Source organism: Ambystoma mexicanum, chromosome 1p (assembly GCF_040938575.1).
Source record: "Ambystoma mexicanum isolate Mex_15411 chromosome 1p, UKY_AmexF1_1, whole genome shotgun sequence".
NCBI lineage: Eukaryota > Metazoa > Chordata > Amphibia > Caudata > Ambystomatidae > Ambystoma > Ambystoma mexicanum.
The window spans coordinates 1006833440-1006849428 of NC_090921.1; the positions used below are offsets into that span (position 1 = coordinate 1006833440).

A 15989-nucleotide genomic window follows, 5' to 3' on the forward strand; every position below is an offset into this window, starting at 1 on the left:
TCCTGATCCCTAGTGTCAAAAAAGCCAGCCCCAATTTCAGTGCCTGCTCCGAACCTGGAAAGAATTCAAGACTGTTAAGACCCGACCACGTCATCTACCCTCTCTAAAAACGGTCTAGAAATACAATTTAAATGTCAGCACTGGACACAGTGAAGGATTTACAAAGCATTGTTTGCCACAACATACAAAAAAACTATAGCAGAGTGCCCCCACCCAAGACTCCGTGCGTAACGTTCTTTAAGTGCTACCAGTTTTTGATCATTGCTACTTCCCCAAGCTTACTGCTTTAAAATGCATCATGAGCCAAATGCTCTTCAGTAATTAATCGGTTTTCGGGGCACGAGGACAAGCTCCAACCACCCAGTAAAATCGCCCTTAAAGCCTAACCACTTTTTGCACTTTTCCTGCGCATCCATCCATTCTGATGACTGGTGCCACAGTGACACTGAGGTTCCCACATCAGTGCAAACCCAGAACTAGTATGGGAAACCCACATGTCCCTAGAGATCGCCATTCCGATCCCGGTGCAATGGAGGCCTTTCCACAGGGTTGCTGCTGTTTCCTTAAAGGGTAATTGCCTAGAAGGTGCTTGTAGGTGGAACCACACTGGTGCGCGATTGGATATTTTTCCTTTGGTAAAGCAAAGTGAGCTGAAGCTTTATTGCAGACATCCAATAGAACAGGTTATTTGCCCTTGTTCGTTCTCACCAGAGGGGCTCTCACGTTTTTGCCAAATTCTGACATCCTTCGGTATCATTATTAAGGCAAATCCAGACATGAACCCCTTGATCATGGTCCCTAGAGAGACACAGCGATAATGCCCAATAAGCCATGTCTGGGGTTGCTCGCAATCCTGTTTCTCATAGGAGAATTTCCTAGTATCTTGGCGCTGGACTGTCCTTTTGGGCGGGGACACGCCAATATGTAAATGAAGATTTCTCGTGTGGTTAGACAAAACGAGCTGAAACATGTTTGCAGACCTTCATTAGGGTCACCATCTAACAGAAGAGTTCACTTGAGCTGGATCATTCTCAGCAAAGGGGCTTTCACACTTTTGGCCTACTTTACACATATTGTGACCGTTTGTACAGTGCCAGCAGGAGTCAGGAGCAGCCATTTTAAATGGAGGGGCAATGAGAGCCATCATTTATTAAATGGATGGTTGGTACTGCAGATCCCCACAGTGCACGTAGCACAACATGCACAGTAATCCTGCATAAGTGCAGTAAATGGCGCGGAAAGCCTGGTGGATACTGGGTTTCTACACACTTGTCCCTACACATCTGCACAGTCATAGGACTGAACTGAAGGGACAAGCCGCTGCCCGACCCTGTGGACGCACCAACATTCTGGCCTTTTCCTGTATTTTACCAACTATCATCCCAATGAGGGCCTTATCATTAGCGATTTGTAGACAGGTTCCCCTTTAAGCCCCCCCCTTTCATTCTATTCTGGAGTGTAGCTCTACCATAAGTGCCAGAGTATGACGCGGACGGTACTGACCCTCACTCAAGGCCGGCATTAGCTGTGGCAGCGCCCAGGGTGAGTCAACTAAATCTGACACCCCCGTCCACTCCCCTAGCACTCCTGGGTCCCTGTTGAGGTGGTGGGCTCCACATTTTCAGTTGCTCTGCTAAAGAGAACACCTCCGAAAAACCAGCAGTGGTGCTCTGTTTAATTAAGTGCTCGACTCCCCGCCCCCATGCAGGTGTGGGAAGCTAATCACTTCAATAGAGTGCCGCTGTTAAACCAGCATGGGGCTGCCTTTCAAAAGGTTGCCCCATGTTGGTTCAGCATTGGCACCCTATTGTAATAAAATGCTCCCTCCTCACCTGCTGGTGCGCCCAACACCACCACAAGAGGAGGGCGCATTTCATTACAATGGGCCACCTGCTGCGCCTTCACCCATCAGGCTGGGTCGCGGGAGCCCTTGAAAGACACCCCTGTGCTGGCATGGCAAGCGGGCCAATGTGGCACCCCTGGTGGCCTGGGCCTAAAGTCAGCCCTGCCCTCACTTGTCCGTGTGCCTCCCGCAGGGTCTGGCATTCTTTATCTGTTCACTTTCTTCACATACCCTGCTCTGCACTGCATTGCATGTTGGCATGTGTGCCTCACTGCCTCGTATGCCTCTGTTTTTCTATTTGTGCATCTGTTACTTTCGGTCCCATCAGCTTTTCCGTTGCTTATCTGGTGCTCTGCTGGCACGTGTTTTCTCCTCATCTCCGTGATTGCGTCATGCATCTTTATCGCGTGGATACTGTCTCTCCTCGGCGAAGGCTTTACTTACAGTGCGTCCTGTCAAGGACGCTGGCTGTTCCCACCGAGTGTTCCCGCTTCTGCTGACCTTGCAGCTTCTCCCATCTCTGCTCCCGATTTCTTCATACAGGGGGTCCGTTTAGATTGTAATGGCCATTAATCACAAAAAACAGTACCCCTCAGCGCCAAAAACACCATAGGGATTAACGAATGCCCCTCTAATCGTGCATGGGAGGGAGGTTGAGAGCGAAAGGGAGGTTGCTGGCGAACGGGGCTATAGAAGAAGAGTCACAACCTTGAAGCGTAGTAAGGCCATGGAGCGAGTATAAAAAAACAACTTATTCATAAAAAGTGAACATGGTAAAAACCCCATTATTCCTGAATAGGAGCAAAATTATCGATTAATGAATGTCCCTGCATGCTTATATTGGTATGAGGAGGAAAGAGCTAGAGGGTGAGTGGCTGGCGGGCGGACAATGGAGGCATGGCAGGGGAACATCAACCATAAAGGGTAAAAAGGGGGGTGGTTACGAAGTGTCTGTCCCATTCTTGCTCTAGATTGTGGATGTGGGGTTCCCCAGTGGGCCAGACGTCACTACCTCCTGCACCGTGTAGGGCCGGAGCAGCGTGGGGACGATCCGCTGGGTACCCTTATCCCTCACCTGTGATCTTGGCAAGGACTGGTTACAAGGGCAGTGCAGTCAACATGGCCCATTCAAGAAGGTCATGGCTGCCAGGAGAGTTGCAAAAACAGATGGGGGAAAGACCTACAGAGACCCTCATTTCACTTGCAAGGGACACTCAGAGGTGTAGCCAGGACTGTCCAAAAAGTGGGGCCTGAAGCTAATGTAGTTGGGCCCACCCACAGTGACAATAACATCTGTAAACACCCACACACTGCTTCTGAGTGGGCATTTACAGATTGTGTAGGCCTTGCCTGCTCATGCCCTACCCTGTCTGCGTCTCTGGGGACACTCTCAAATTCCAATCTCCAAACGTTCAACCCAATAAAGTAAATTAAACAGTTCCTTCTGGGAAGTCGCTTCCAGGGTTGGGACGCTCCTCCGTTTTCCCGCCTGCTCCCTTAAGAGCTCTCCTAGGTGTCAGGTTCGGAGACTCCTTGCATCAGGTTCCTCCTCCTCCTCCTCCTCCTACTCCTCCTCCTCTATTCTTTTTCAGCCTCTGGTTTCTCCCACAACTTGGGTTTCACAGCATTCACAATAGGTCTCTGCCAGACCTTGGGTGTACCAGCATTAACTACAATGGTTATCCCCCTCCGCCGCCCATCCCCCATCCTTCAGTGGCCCCTTTTCAGGCATCATATATGACACAATCCTGCCACGTGTCAGTGAGGAAGCACATTGCCCTCAGGCATTCCTCGCCCTGGTCCAGGACCATCGCTGAAGTCCACATTTCTCCAATCAGCCGGTCCTCTGGTCTGTAGGGTTCTGGTTTAGCCCTCTGCAGTTTAGCTTCTGCAGGTTGACCAAAGCACCAAAGCAACATTCTACCTTCTCGGCTTCCTTCTTTTGCCACTTGTGTGAATATTGTTTTAGAGTCATTAGCACTTGTTTTGGCCCTTTGGATTGGATGGGGTCACCGTGGTGCAAGGTTTTGGTTATCAGTGTTACTTCTAACCGATATTTAAATGCCCGATTAATGTTTTCTCCACATTGGTGAGATTTTCAGCACCTGTTTTCTCTGCGTATATAAACGCAGTCTGTCATGGCACGGCATCTTGGAATTCCACCTGCCTCAGCTTCCACAGCATTTTGCATGAGCGTAATGAACATGTGCAGCTTCTGCCATCAGCTCTCCTCGACCCGAGGCATCCCGGTTCTCCAAACCCCTCAGACAGTGAGTTTGGGAACTTCTTAGTGGCATTCAGCAGAGCTTTGTGCTTGCATGTTCAGATATTATGCTGTTTGACTAGTGCAAGATTCCTTTGATGTTCATGGCTGGTCTTACTTGACAGACTGTGTAATGGGAGGCTCTAGAGCGGCTGTTGTCAGGAAAGGTCACCAGGGATTACAACTTCAAGCACACTTGTGTTCCAAAAATATGCTGAGTCTGAGCTCTCAAATCATGTTCTTGCCTTAGGAGCGCATGATGTTTAGCATTTCAGAACACATGACTTATTGGGGGCTTCATTTCCAAGAATGATATTTATGAAAATACTGCACAGACGATCCCTAATAAGGGTGAAACCAGATATGTATATGTCTGCAGCCTTCAGAAATACCTGTCTTGGGTTGATTTGGCAAGGCAAAAAGACATGTTTATGGTTCAAAATGCTTGCATTTGGGCTCATTTGCATGGCCACAATGCCTTGCTGATGTGGCTCTGAAATGGACGTGATCTTCCAGCGAGGGTTACTACGTGGTGCTGTGTACATTTTCTGGTGTTTGCTAAACATGACCTAATGCTTTAACGACATACATTGGCAGGTGGCATTCTGTCACGACACATTATCAATTTGGGGCTTCATTTCCAAGAATGTTATTTGTGAACCCCTGTGCTCCCCTTCGCAAATCATTTAAAGGGGGTCATCAGCTTCACTTAGCTACTCTTAATTCTCGCTCCACTATCAACCCAAGGACAAGCCTTAGATAACGAATTATTGTCTCTCATACAAGGAAGCAACGACGTGTGACTTACATTGCCACCTTCAACCGTCTCAAAGCACAGACTAATTGGCCTGAGGAGAAAAGGACTACACTTTTTTACCGAGGGCTACGTGGTGAGTTAAAAGATGTACTAGCTCAAGTGGTCAACCCGCCCAAGTGTTGTGCGGAATATATTAACCTGACAGTGCAATTGGACCATCAGTTACAGGACCAAGAAATTGATTGCACGAGGGCTGAAGGGAGGTCAGTTTACATGCAACCTCGGGACAATCAAACCAGAACTCATGAACCCACTGAACCCATGCAAATGGGGGTTTACGAGCCCCTATTTCTAAGGCTGAAAGGGAAAAAAGGAGACAACAACTTTGTTTATATTATGGTAAAGCTGGACATTTCCTCCGAGATTGCCCTATAAAACCCCCCAAGAAGATGGTAGGTGCCACGGACAAAGGCAACGAAGAAAAGGAACAGAAGTCAGAAAACTCGGACGCCCGGCAAGTGTAGGGGTCCACTTGTCGAGCGGAATAAAGAAAGTTGTACAGATCTCACATCTGGGCATCCCGGTGTTCTAAACCCTCACCAACAACCATCAAAAGTACATGCTCTAGAAGCCTACATTGATAGTGGAGCGATGGGAAATTACATCGATCAGAATTTGGCCAAACTGATAGGCCTTCCACTTCAGCAAAAACCACAATCGGAAAATGTCACTGCCGTGGATGGCTCTCAGTTGTCTTCCGGTCCAGTAACACAACACACCGATAAGGTGATGCTGATATGTCAGGATGGTCATCGGGAAAGCATTTCTTTCGATCTTATATGGGCCCCCCGTTCCAAATGATCCTAGGAATGCTGTGGCTTGAAACCCATAACCCAAAGATTGACTGGCGCACAAGGAAGCTGACCTTCTTTCAAGAATGTGTAGAGAGTTGCTACCACAAGGACGTGAGGAATCTACAACTCAAGGTGAAACCCATTTTAGGAACTTCTGGTTCATTACCCTCCGAATAACAAGACTTTTTGGGTGTGTTCCAAAAGGAACAAACAAACACCCTGCCTCCACACAGAACTTACGACTGCCAAATCGATCTGGTCCCAGGAGCACAAATCCCTTGCAGCAGAATTTATGCTCTGACCGAGCAAGAGAATCAGCATCTGAGAACATACCTAGATCAGTACCTTGCCAATGGGTTCATCCACCCATCCAAATCCCCAACCTCCTCAGCTCTCTTCTTCTTACCAAAGAAGGAAGGGGACCTCAGAACCTGTAGAGATTATAGGGCATTGAACCAGATTACCGTAAAGAACAGATACCCTCTGCCACTCATTCCCGAGTTACTTGATCAAGTGAAGAATGCTCAAATCTATACAAAATTGGACCTACAAGGAGCTTACCATTTGGTAAGAGTGAAAAGGGGCAATGAATGGAAGACAGCATTCCGAACCAAATACAGGCTTTTCGAGTATCAGGTTATGCCCTTTGGATTATGCAACGCACCAGAGGCCTTCCAGTTCTTTATGAATGATGTACTTCACAAACTGTTGGATGTCTGTGTTCTCGTATACATCGACAACATTCTCATCTACTCAGCATCTGAGGAAGATCATGTGGGCCATGTAAGGGCCATTTTGGAAAAGGTTCGTAAGCATCGACTGTTCGCCAAATTGGAAAAAAATGGTTTTCCATGTCACGGAAGTCGAGTTCTTGGGCTTCATGCTTACCCCACAAGGGGTTTACATGGACAATCGCAAGGTGGAAGCTATTCTTCAGTGGTCATCTTCAACATCGACCAAGGGAGTGTAGAGCGTACTCGGATTTGTCAATTTCTACCAGCGGTTCATCCCGGGATTTTCTCAGATCGTTCATCTTATCACTTCTTTATTAAGAAAGAATAAAACGTTTTCCTGGTCTCCTGAAGCCGAAAAAGCCTTCCAGGAATAAAAATTGGCTTTCACCTCGGCACCCGTTCTTCGGTATCCTCGACCCGACCTGCCCTATGTAGTTGAAACCGATGCTTCCAGCGTGGTCATGGGGGCGGTTTTATCACAAAAAGACCCGGATATGGGGCAATTACACCCCATAGCATTTTGGTCCCGCAAGTTTACTGCACCGGAGATGAACTATGCCATAACCAACAAAGAGTTACTAACAATTAAAGGAGCTCTTAAAACCTGGAGACACTACCTTCTAGGAGCTAGACATACTGTTACAGTTATCACGGACCACCGTAACCTGTAATATTTAAAAACTGCCAAGGCCCAATCTTCACGTCAGCTTTGCTGGGCTCTCTCCTTCGCAGAGTACGATTTTGTGATTACATTCAGACCAGGAGTGCGTAACGGAAAAGCAGACGCTCTGTCGCAAATGGGAGAGGACAAGGACGCATTCATACCATCAGAACCAGTACCCATCATTCTTGAAGGGCGAATTCAAAACCAGATCGCAGTAACTGGCTGCTGGGAAGAATTGAAGGTTGACCTCCAGTCTCAAATGGACCAAACAGCCCAACAAGAATGGTTAAATAAGGGGGACAAGTACTCCATCAAGGATAGTTTACCCTATTTTCAGGGGAGACTATACATTAAAGACAAGGGAACACAAAATAGAATTATAGCAAATTACCACGAGTCTTCAGTGGAGGGGCATCCCAGAATTACTAAGACACGGGCCAAAATCAGGAAGAGCTATTGCTGGCCAACCTGGAGAAAGGACATGGTCCAATTTATTGCAACTTGCGGTTTTTGCGCACAACAAAAATCCCAAAAGTCAATCCTGCAGGATTATTGCGTCCTTTGGCTATACCACCAGCACCATGGCATACGCTATCCATGGACTTCATTACAGATTTACCACCCTGTATGGCTTCAACACAAATTTAGTTGTGGTAGATTTGTTTCCCCAAGATGGCACACTTTATTCCGCTAAAAGGACTTCCTACTGCTGGGACTCTGTCTACTGTATTCTTAGAACAAGTAATCAAACTACATGGTTTCCCCTCGGTACTGATTTCAGATCGAGGAACGCAATTTGTCTCAGCCTCCTGGAGGAGTTGTAGTAAGATAACGCAAATCGATCTTCGCCTATCCACCAGTCACCATCCCCAAACCGATGGTCAAACTGAGAGGACCAATCAGACGCTAGAGCAGTACCTGAGATGCATGCTGCAAAAGACGGAAGGATCCTGGAAAGACATTCTCTGGTTGACTGAATTTGCCTACAATAACTCTAGCCACACTAGCATTGGACAAACTGATTCTATATCATGAATGGTCGACATCCTCGGACGTCCTCCTTTGATCCGCTTGATGAACTAGAAATGTCTGCGATCACTTTTCTACATAAAACCATTACTCAAACTCTTAAGGAAGCAACCAAGAATCTAACCAAAGCCAAGGAACAACAGAAGAAGTTTGCTCACAGGCATATAAGGGAAGCTCCACATTACCAAATTGGCGATAAAGTATGGTTGGCATCCAGAAATATTCCTTTAAAAAGGACCTCGGGTCTTCCGTCCAAGATATCTCGGACCTTACCCTATCAAGGCCATCATCAATCCTGCCGCTGTAAAATTAGATCTACCCACCAATATGCAAATTCACCCAGTGTTTCACGTTTCCCTTCTGAAGCCTGTGAAACCAGAGACTAGAATCAAAAAAACACCAGAGCCTGAAATTATCGAAGGGGAACCCGAGTATGAGGTTAAAGACATTCTGGACTCCAAGATAGTACGATGAAAACTGTACTACTTAATCGACTGGGAGGGTTACGGACCTCAAGATCGCACTTGGGAACCTGTTGAATTTGTCCATGCACCTCGATTAATCAGGTGGTTCTACCGTAATAATCCTGCCAAACCAGGACCAGAGAGAAGAATGCCTGTGAGAGGGGCCTTGAGGGGGAGTGCTGTCATGGCCACTGAGCAAAGGCCCATGTCTTCATCACCTACAGGGTCCAAATGGACCCAGTCCTGGCGCCTCTGGCACCAGGCTCATAGAAAAGTGTGCTTTGCACACTTTGTGCCTAAGGCACGTGCATCAGGGTCGGGTGTGGCCATAGAGGATCATTGGGGAGCACATGCAAGAACCCTCGCGGAGTGGCATGGTGGAGCCACAAGGCGGGGCCAAAGGAAGGGGCCGGGCCAGCCTATTTAAGGCCAACCCGCCCACATACTGGCACTTTGCGTTAGTTTGCTTTCTGCAGTGTAATGCTTAACAACATCCTTACCTGTTTTCCCTGCTCTTCTCCTTGTCGTGCATCTTACCCGATTCCAGCTTCTCCATCGCTGAAGGCGCATCCTACCTGACTTCAGCTGCACCATTGCGGAAAGCGCACCTTACCTCTCTCTAGCTACCCCATCGCTGCACGCGCATCTCAACTATCTCCTGCACTCCCTAGTCTGCAGTGAATCGCATCTTACCTGACTCCCATCGCCATCGGAGTTGGAGCCGCTTCTTCACATGAACCGGACGTCCAGCTACTCGGGAGCTTATCTTCCATTTTTCATCTTCGCAGAACCTCCATCCTGCAGCCGCGGACCGGCCTCCGAACAGCCAGCCTCTGCTCAATGCCGCCAGACCTCTCCTGCAAGAGAAAAGAACGTAACAGGTTAAGATCATATAAATAACTAACGCTCGGCTGCGTCATACCTAAGCCTACCGTTCTACATTAAAAACAAACTTACCATCTAGTTGAAAGGCTTCATCATCCTCTGGGGAATCACTGGACCTCGCTCCAAACACCGCGACTCCGGGCAGCCATCTTCACACCTATATAGTAGAGAAAAGACATTTGCAAGAATTACGAACTATAATCACAGCAAAAGACATAATTAACTAACAATAATCATTGCTAAAAGACTCACCTTCTAAGTGGTTGGTCACAGCCGGCCTGGATTGCCACTTCCACGGGCCAGTGAAGCAACTAGGTCCACTCCAAGCACCCCTGCTACAAGAAGCAGGACGGAGAGCTCAGCATTACATATAAACAGATGAGCTTGCATGGGTAAACGCTTGCGCACTTCGTTCTGGCACAAAAAGTTCGAGGGAACTCAACACCACCACACCATTCTCATTGCCTCTCATCTTCTCTCAGGGTCAAAATCAGCATCCAGAGCTGTTGATTCTGCAGCAACGGGGGGAGAGAGTCTACCAGGGAAGCCAAGTCGAGGGAGGGCTCCAACCGTGCCCCAAAATCCCTGCAGAGAGCAGGTGAGCGTAACACGTGTTGAGCAGCCAGGCCTCTCCCAAGAGGGGAAATGTGAGCAATAGTGGAGTTACACAAAGATTCACAATTACAGGTATTCAAATAAACTTACACTCAAGGTTTCTTGCATAAACAATTATTAATGTATTTATCAATCAGTTATAAAGCCTTCTTTAGAAGGGAGCAATATAATATTAACACACAAATACACTTCAATACTGTACACTCTGAGTTTCTGAATCAGACAAGACCCTTTTGGGATGGCCCACAGACACAACCTACACCCACAGGTGACTTCAGTAACAAGGGGGCTGGGGACATTAATATCTTACTGTTGGCATTCAGAACACTCTTAAAAGTTGGTAAAAGGCAAAGGTTATTAGAACACAAGAGATCACCAATATTCTTAAGCAGGGCAAATACTTTCAGATCCTCTTAGAAGAGTCATACAATTAAATAGGCTAAGCCAAAGTCAATGGGCAAAAGTCTTTGTGTAGGATGCAGCACTTCAGGTAAGTAAATGGAAAAGTCTTTGCACAAGTTCTTAAGAGTATTTGATAAAAAGAAGAATCAAATGTAGGGCCACAAGCTGATTAGACTTGTGAGTTGCAGAAGTTACACGCACTACCACGGTAAGAGGTATGTTCTCTTAGACTTGTTTTACAGTACCTTAGCAACGAAGAAAAGATGCAGCTGATGACTTCTGTTCCTGTGCAGCTCTGCAGGTCTCACTGTTCCTGGGGCTCAGTCTTGGGGACAAGAGGGAGGACGTCAGGACGTCAGGGGACTCCTACAATACACTGGGACTGGCAAAAACTGGCAACTTCACTTTCAGTGGCTGTTTTGCGTTTCAGCTCCTTGCGACCACTGCAAATAGCAACAACGCGGTGCCTGGCTGTTGAGGTGGGCTTTCCTTGCTTCTGGGTTCAGGCTTGGTCAGTCCTGCTTCTTGGGAGTCCAGAGGATCTTCCAAAAGCTCTAGGCCAGCTTAAAAGCAACACACACAATCTGGTGTTCCTCTGCCTGGCTCTACGGTTTCCAGCAGCAACTCTGTGGAAATTCTACCAGCTCCGAGATGGATGTCCACGTGGCTTACTTTGGAGTTGATTGGTCCCACCAACTAAAAGGGAGAAGGCATCCTTGCAGGGGCTTCTCTGTCGATGCGAACTTGGCAAGTTGGCACTGCAGCAGGGTCCTCTTCAAGTTGCAGCAGGTGTCCTCTTCAAGCTCTTCTTCGGTTACTTCATCCAGTGGTCAACTCTGCCTTCCAAGCCAAAAGCCTTATATTCAGTTCTCACCCATTCGTTCCAGCCTAGCTATCACTCACCTAGCAGGGTGGCTGTCCTTGCCAGACAGTCATCCAGTCAATCACCACAGAGTGCATTTGAGTCTCCTAAGAGACTACGCACAGGGAGTTTTGGGCACCTCCCTCACTTCCTGCCTACCCCAGATACTCTATAGCCAGAGGCGGGTTCACTCAGAAACCCTGCCAAAGGCGAAATTAACAAAGAGACCAAACCTGGTTTGGCTCATAGAGAAACTCTCTAGAAGGACCTTTCCACAAAGACATGGCAAAAAAAGAAGACCAGTGGCCATTTTATCAAAGAAGGCTCTGCGCCATTTTGCTAAAAGATGGGTCACGCGGTTGCTTTACCAGAGGCTGTGATCAACCGCAGTAAATGCAAACCATGGTAGTTCAAAAAGAAACCACTGGAACCAGACATTCTGTGAGGAAAGGGTAACCTAAAATGTTGCATGAGGATCTAGACACAGGGGGTACTAAGTAACCCCTCCAGCACTCTATTGTAAGACAGTGTGTGCCGGGTCTAGAAAGTTACAATGTTAAGTAAAGTCAATTTCACTTTATTGCTTTGGGAAACAGTAGTTTATCCCAGAGAAGGTATTTCAACCTTGGGAAATCTGGAAGGCTTCCCTGTGTCACTGCACTGAAGGTGCTTTGTGGCACAATTGGAAAAGATGATGGCTATGGAGTTTGTTAGACTCCATAACCAAAAGAAACACAGTGTAGAAAATCACATTAAAATACATGAGAGAGTGGGAAAAAGGGTCCCACTCTCTCCAGGTAAAAAAAAGTCAAGTCCTCAAAATCCAGCAAAGTTGCTGGTGGTCTCTAAGGTGGAGGGAATTAGCACATTTTGAGAATTCTCCCTAACACTTGGCATGCCCAGCACTTGTGCTCCCCACTGTAACGCTCACCTGATTCCCGCAGAGGCGCCGGTCTTGACTGGGTGAATGCCGTATCTTCAAAGGTGATGTGTAACACACGGTTGGCTCTTTGGGCTGGACCTCTGTGCACTGTATGTCTGACTCGAAGAGTAAGATGTCTGCAGACAGAAAATATGGGATTAATGAACTGGGGTTATTGGGTGCCTCTCTCCTCTTCCCTTTCTCTTCTCCTGTAGAACCCCAAAGGTTAACGCCCTCACCTTAGGTAAGTGAACGCCGAGCTCTCCATCTGCCTCGGGGCAGGGTGCCGTAACCAGTTTCTTCACTGGATAAGGGTGCAGGCCTCTTGACCTCAGAGGACTGCTGTCCGTCGTTAACTGCACGAACAGTAAGTTCTGGGCACTTCAAATGTCTTAAAAGTCTTTTGTAATGATATCTCTTGTTTTGCAGGGTTCCGGCGATGGCGGATGGCGGGCTGATGAGAGTTGAGGATTGAACCCACGTGAGGAATAGAAGCGCCTGGAAGCACATAAGTAAGCGCTTGTAGCCTGCTTCACAATGCGCACTAACTGTCCCTTTTATCTTGCAGGTACAAGTTCGGAGCTTTAGAGAAGCTGAAGGGTGCTGGAATACCCACTGGATTCGGCGTGGGAAGGAGTAATGGCACGTGAGTAATAAAGTTGCCCAATGTCTTTAAACGCACCTTCTTTTGTCTTTCAGATGCGGGATGCAGCGCCGAAGGCCTCCGGAGCGTGCGAAGAGCTGGTAAGCTTTTGTCTTTCAGATGCCAGAATGCAGTGCGAAGACCTCCGGAGCATGCGAAGAGTAGGTAAGCCTTTGTCTTTCAGATGCCGGAATGCAGCGCGAGGCGTTGGTGACAGCCGATGGACCAGGTAAGAGATGCGCTGCCACTGAAGACCGTAGTGCTAACCTGTTCTTTCTTTGTCTTTACAGGTGCTGCTGAAGACTGGATTCCAGGATGGTAAGCCTTTGTTCCCTTAGGCCCAGGATCAGAAGCAGAAGACACGATGAGCGTTCTGCTGCAGAGAATGCAGAATAACGCAAAGCAAGATTCATCCATCGGGTGTGGTTTAAATAGCCTCCTGTAGTGCTTAGGTGTCTCCTTCCACAGCCACGCCTAGGTAAGAAAAGAGTTCCTGCTTTCCAGAAGAGTTCCAGTGTTCTGAACCTAGGGAGTGGCTCCTGCCCCACCCAACAGGAAAAGTAGTCCCAAACAGAAGAGGATCAGGGGTTCAACTGGCAGGTAAGTAAGCAGCATGGTCTGCTGCAGGTAAGTCCACCCAAGCATTATGAGCCCGGCGCTTCCAGCGCTCGGACTGGGCATCTTTATGAGCCTGGTGCCACTGGCGCCAGGACAGGGTCCAAAAGGTCCCAATTGGGACTGGCTGGCACTCGGAACCGGGGTTATGGGTCTGCTTCCAAGGGAGTCGGGCAAGCCCTGATCTTTTGGAAGCAGAGATCATGACAGCACCCCCCCTCAAGGCCCCTCCCAAACCGGGCTTCTCCGGGGGTTGGGGCTTGTTAGGAAATGTTCGATGAAATCTTTTGATTAGACGAGGCGCGTGGGCATATTCTGCAGGTTCCCAGGATCTTTCTTGGGGACCGTAGCCTTTCCAGTCAATCAGGTAAAATAGTTTAGATTTGGAGATCTTGGAATCCAGAATGCTTTTGACTTCAAACTCGAGTTCTCCATCAACTAGAATAGGTTTTGGAGATGTAGTTAGTCGGGTTTGAGGTTGCACGGGTTTTAATAGAGAGACGTGGAAGACCGGATGTATCTTCATGTGAGGGGGCAAGTCCAACTTGACCGCTACTGGATTTACTATGGTAGTGATGGAATAGGGACCAAGGTATCTTGGGTTGAATGTGCGTGGTCCTTTTAGAGGTAGATATTTGGTGGATAACCAGACTTGATCCCCTACTTGATATTGGGGGGCTTCCTTCGGATGTTGGTCTGCTCCTTTCTTGTATTGTTCTTTAGCCCTTTGAAGGTGAGAAACGGCTTCCTTAAAGGCTTGGGTGATTGTAGAATGCAGGTGGTCTACTGCTGGTGTTCCAAGATCTTGGAGTGGATCCAACTCCGAGGTTCGAGGGTGACTACCGTATAAAAGAAAAAACGGGGTCTTCCCAGTTCCCGAGTGGACAGAGTTATTATAGGCATATTCGGCTATCCAAAGGATATCTTTCCAAGTTTTTTCAGTTTGTTGTAGCATGCAGCACAAATACTGTTCCAGAGTTTGATTGGTCCTCTCGGTTTGTCCGTCGGTTTGAGGGTGGTGGCTAGTCGAAAGTCTCACATCAATTTGAGCCGACCGACAGCAAATTCACCAAAAATGAGAAATAAATTGACTACCTCGATCCGAAATTAGAACTGAAGGAAAACCGTGCAGTCGGACGATGTTTTCGAGAAATTCTCGGGCCAGAGTTGCTGCTGTCGGTAAGCCTTTGAGTGGAATGAAATGCGCCATCTTGGAGAATAGGTCCACGATTACTAGGATCGTATTGTATCCGGAGCATGGAGGTAGATCGGTGATGAAGTCCATAGAAAGCGTATGCCAAGGGCGAGGCGGGATGTCAATAGGGCGTAAGAGGCCGGCTGGTTTTTCCTTTTGACTCTTGTTTTGGGCGCATACTCCACAGGACATTATAAAGTCTCTGATATCTTTTTTCCAAGACGGCCACCAGAAGTAGCGCTTGATCTTTTCCGAGGTCTTGGTCATACCGGGATGTCCTTCCATTAAAGAATCGTGATAACAAGAGATTACCTTTTTCTGTAAATCTGTGCTGGGCAGGTATAACCGTTCTTGGAAATATAATAGGTTGTCCTTCACCGTAAAGTCCTTTCCCTGCAGATGCCAATTCTGTATGTCTGCTGGAGTTACCAGTAGCCTGGCTTTATCCTTAACTTCCTCTATGGTTTGTGTGGCGATTACACCTAGAATTCTTTGTTCGGGAATGATAGGTACAGGTTTAGGATTGATCAAATGTTCTTCCACTCCCATCCGAGAAAGGGCATCAGCTTTACCGTTTTTTGTACCAGGTCGATAGGTAATTATGAAGTCAAACTCGGCAAAGAATAGTGCCCAACAGAGTTGCCTAGAGGATTGAGCTTTTGCGGTTTTCAAATATTGCAGGTTTCGGTGATCTGTAATCACAGTAACGGTGTGTCGGGCCCCCAGAAGATAATGCCGCCAAGCCTTAAAGGCGGACTTGATAGCTAGAAGTTCCTTATCAGTAATAGTGTAATTGATTTCAGGAGGCGAGAATTTGCAGGACCAAAATGCCACGGGATGCAACTGATTGGTTACTGGGTCCTTTTGTGATAGAACTGCCCCCATGGCAAGGCTCGAAGCATCAGTTTCAACGATGTAGGGGAGTTCTGGGCGAGGATGTTTTAAGATTGGTGCAGAGATAAATCTAGTCTTCAAATTCTGGAAAGCTTGTTCCGCCTCGATAGACCATTCAAAACGTTTGTTTTTCTTTAACAAGGCGGTGATGGGCTGGACTATTCAAGAGAATTCGCGGATAAACCTGCGGTAAAAGTTAGCGAAGACTGACATGCTTTGAACACCTTTCACGGAGGATGGCGATGGCCATTTAAGAATTGCATCGACCTTCTTTGAATCCATACGCACTCCGCTAGGTGATAATATGAATCCCAAGAATTCAACTTCAGTCACGTTGAAAACACATTT

General features: G+C 47.5%; 1 protein-coding gene across 5 annotated transcripts in view; it reads right to left on the reverse strand.

The window, feature by feature from the left end:
* Nucleotides 1-15989, reverse strand: part of FCSK (fucose kinase) — a 1510689-nt gene that overhangs the window by 1204490 nt on the left and 290210 nt on the right. The window contains exon 1 of one of the 5 annotated variants that reach the window (XM_069654993.1): nt 9302-9448. The exons of the other annotated variants lie outside the window; for them this stretch is intronic. The gene's annotated coding sequence lies outside the window, so the exon portion shown is untranslated. Of the gene's footprint in view, nt 1-9301; nt 9449-15989 lie in introns of those variants that run through there. 5 annotated transcript variants of the gene reach the window in all.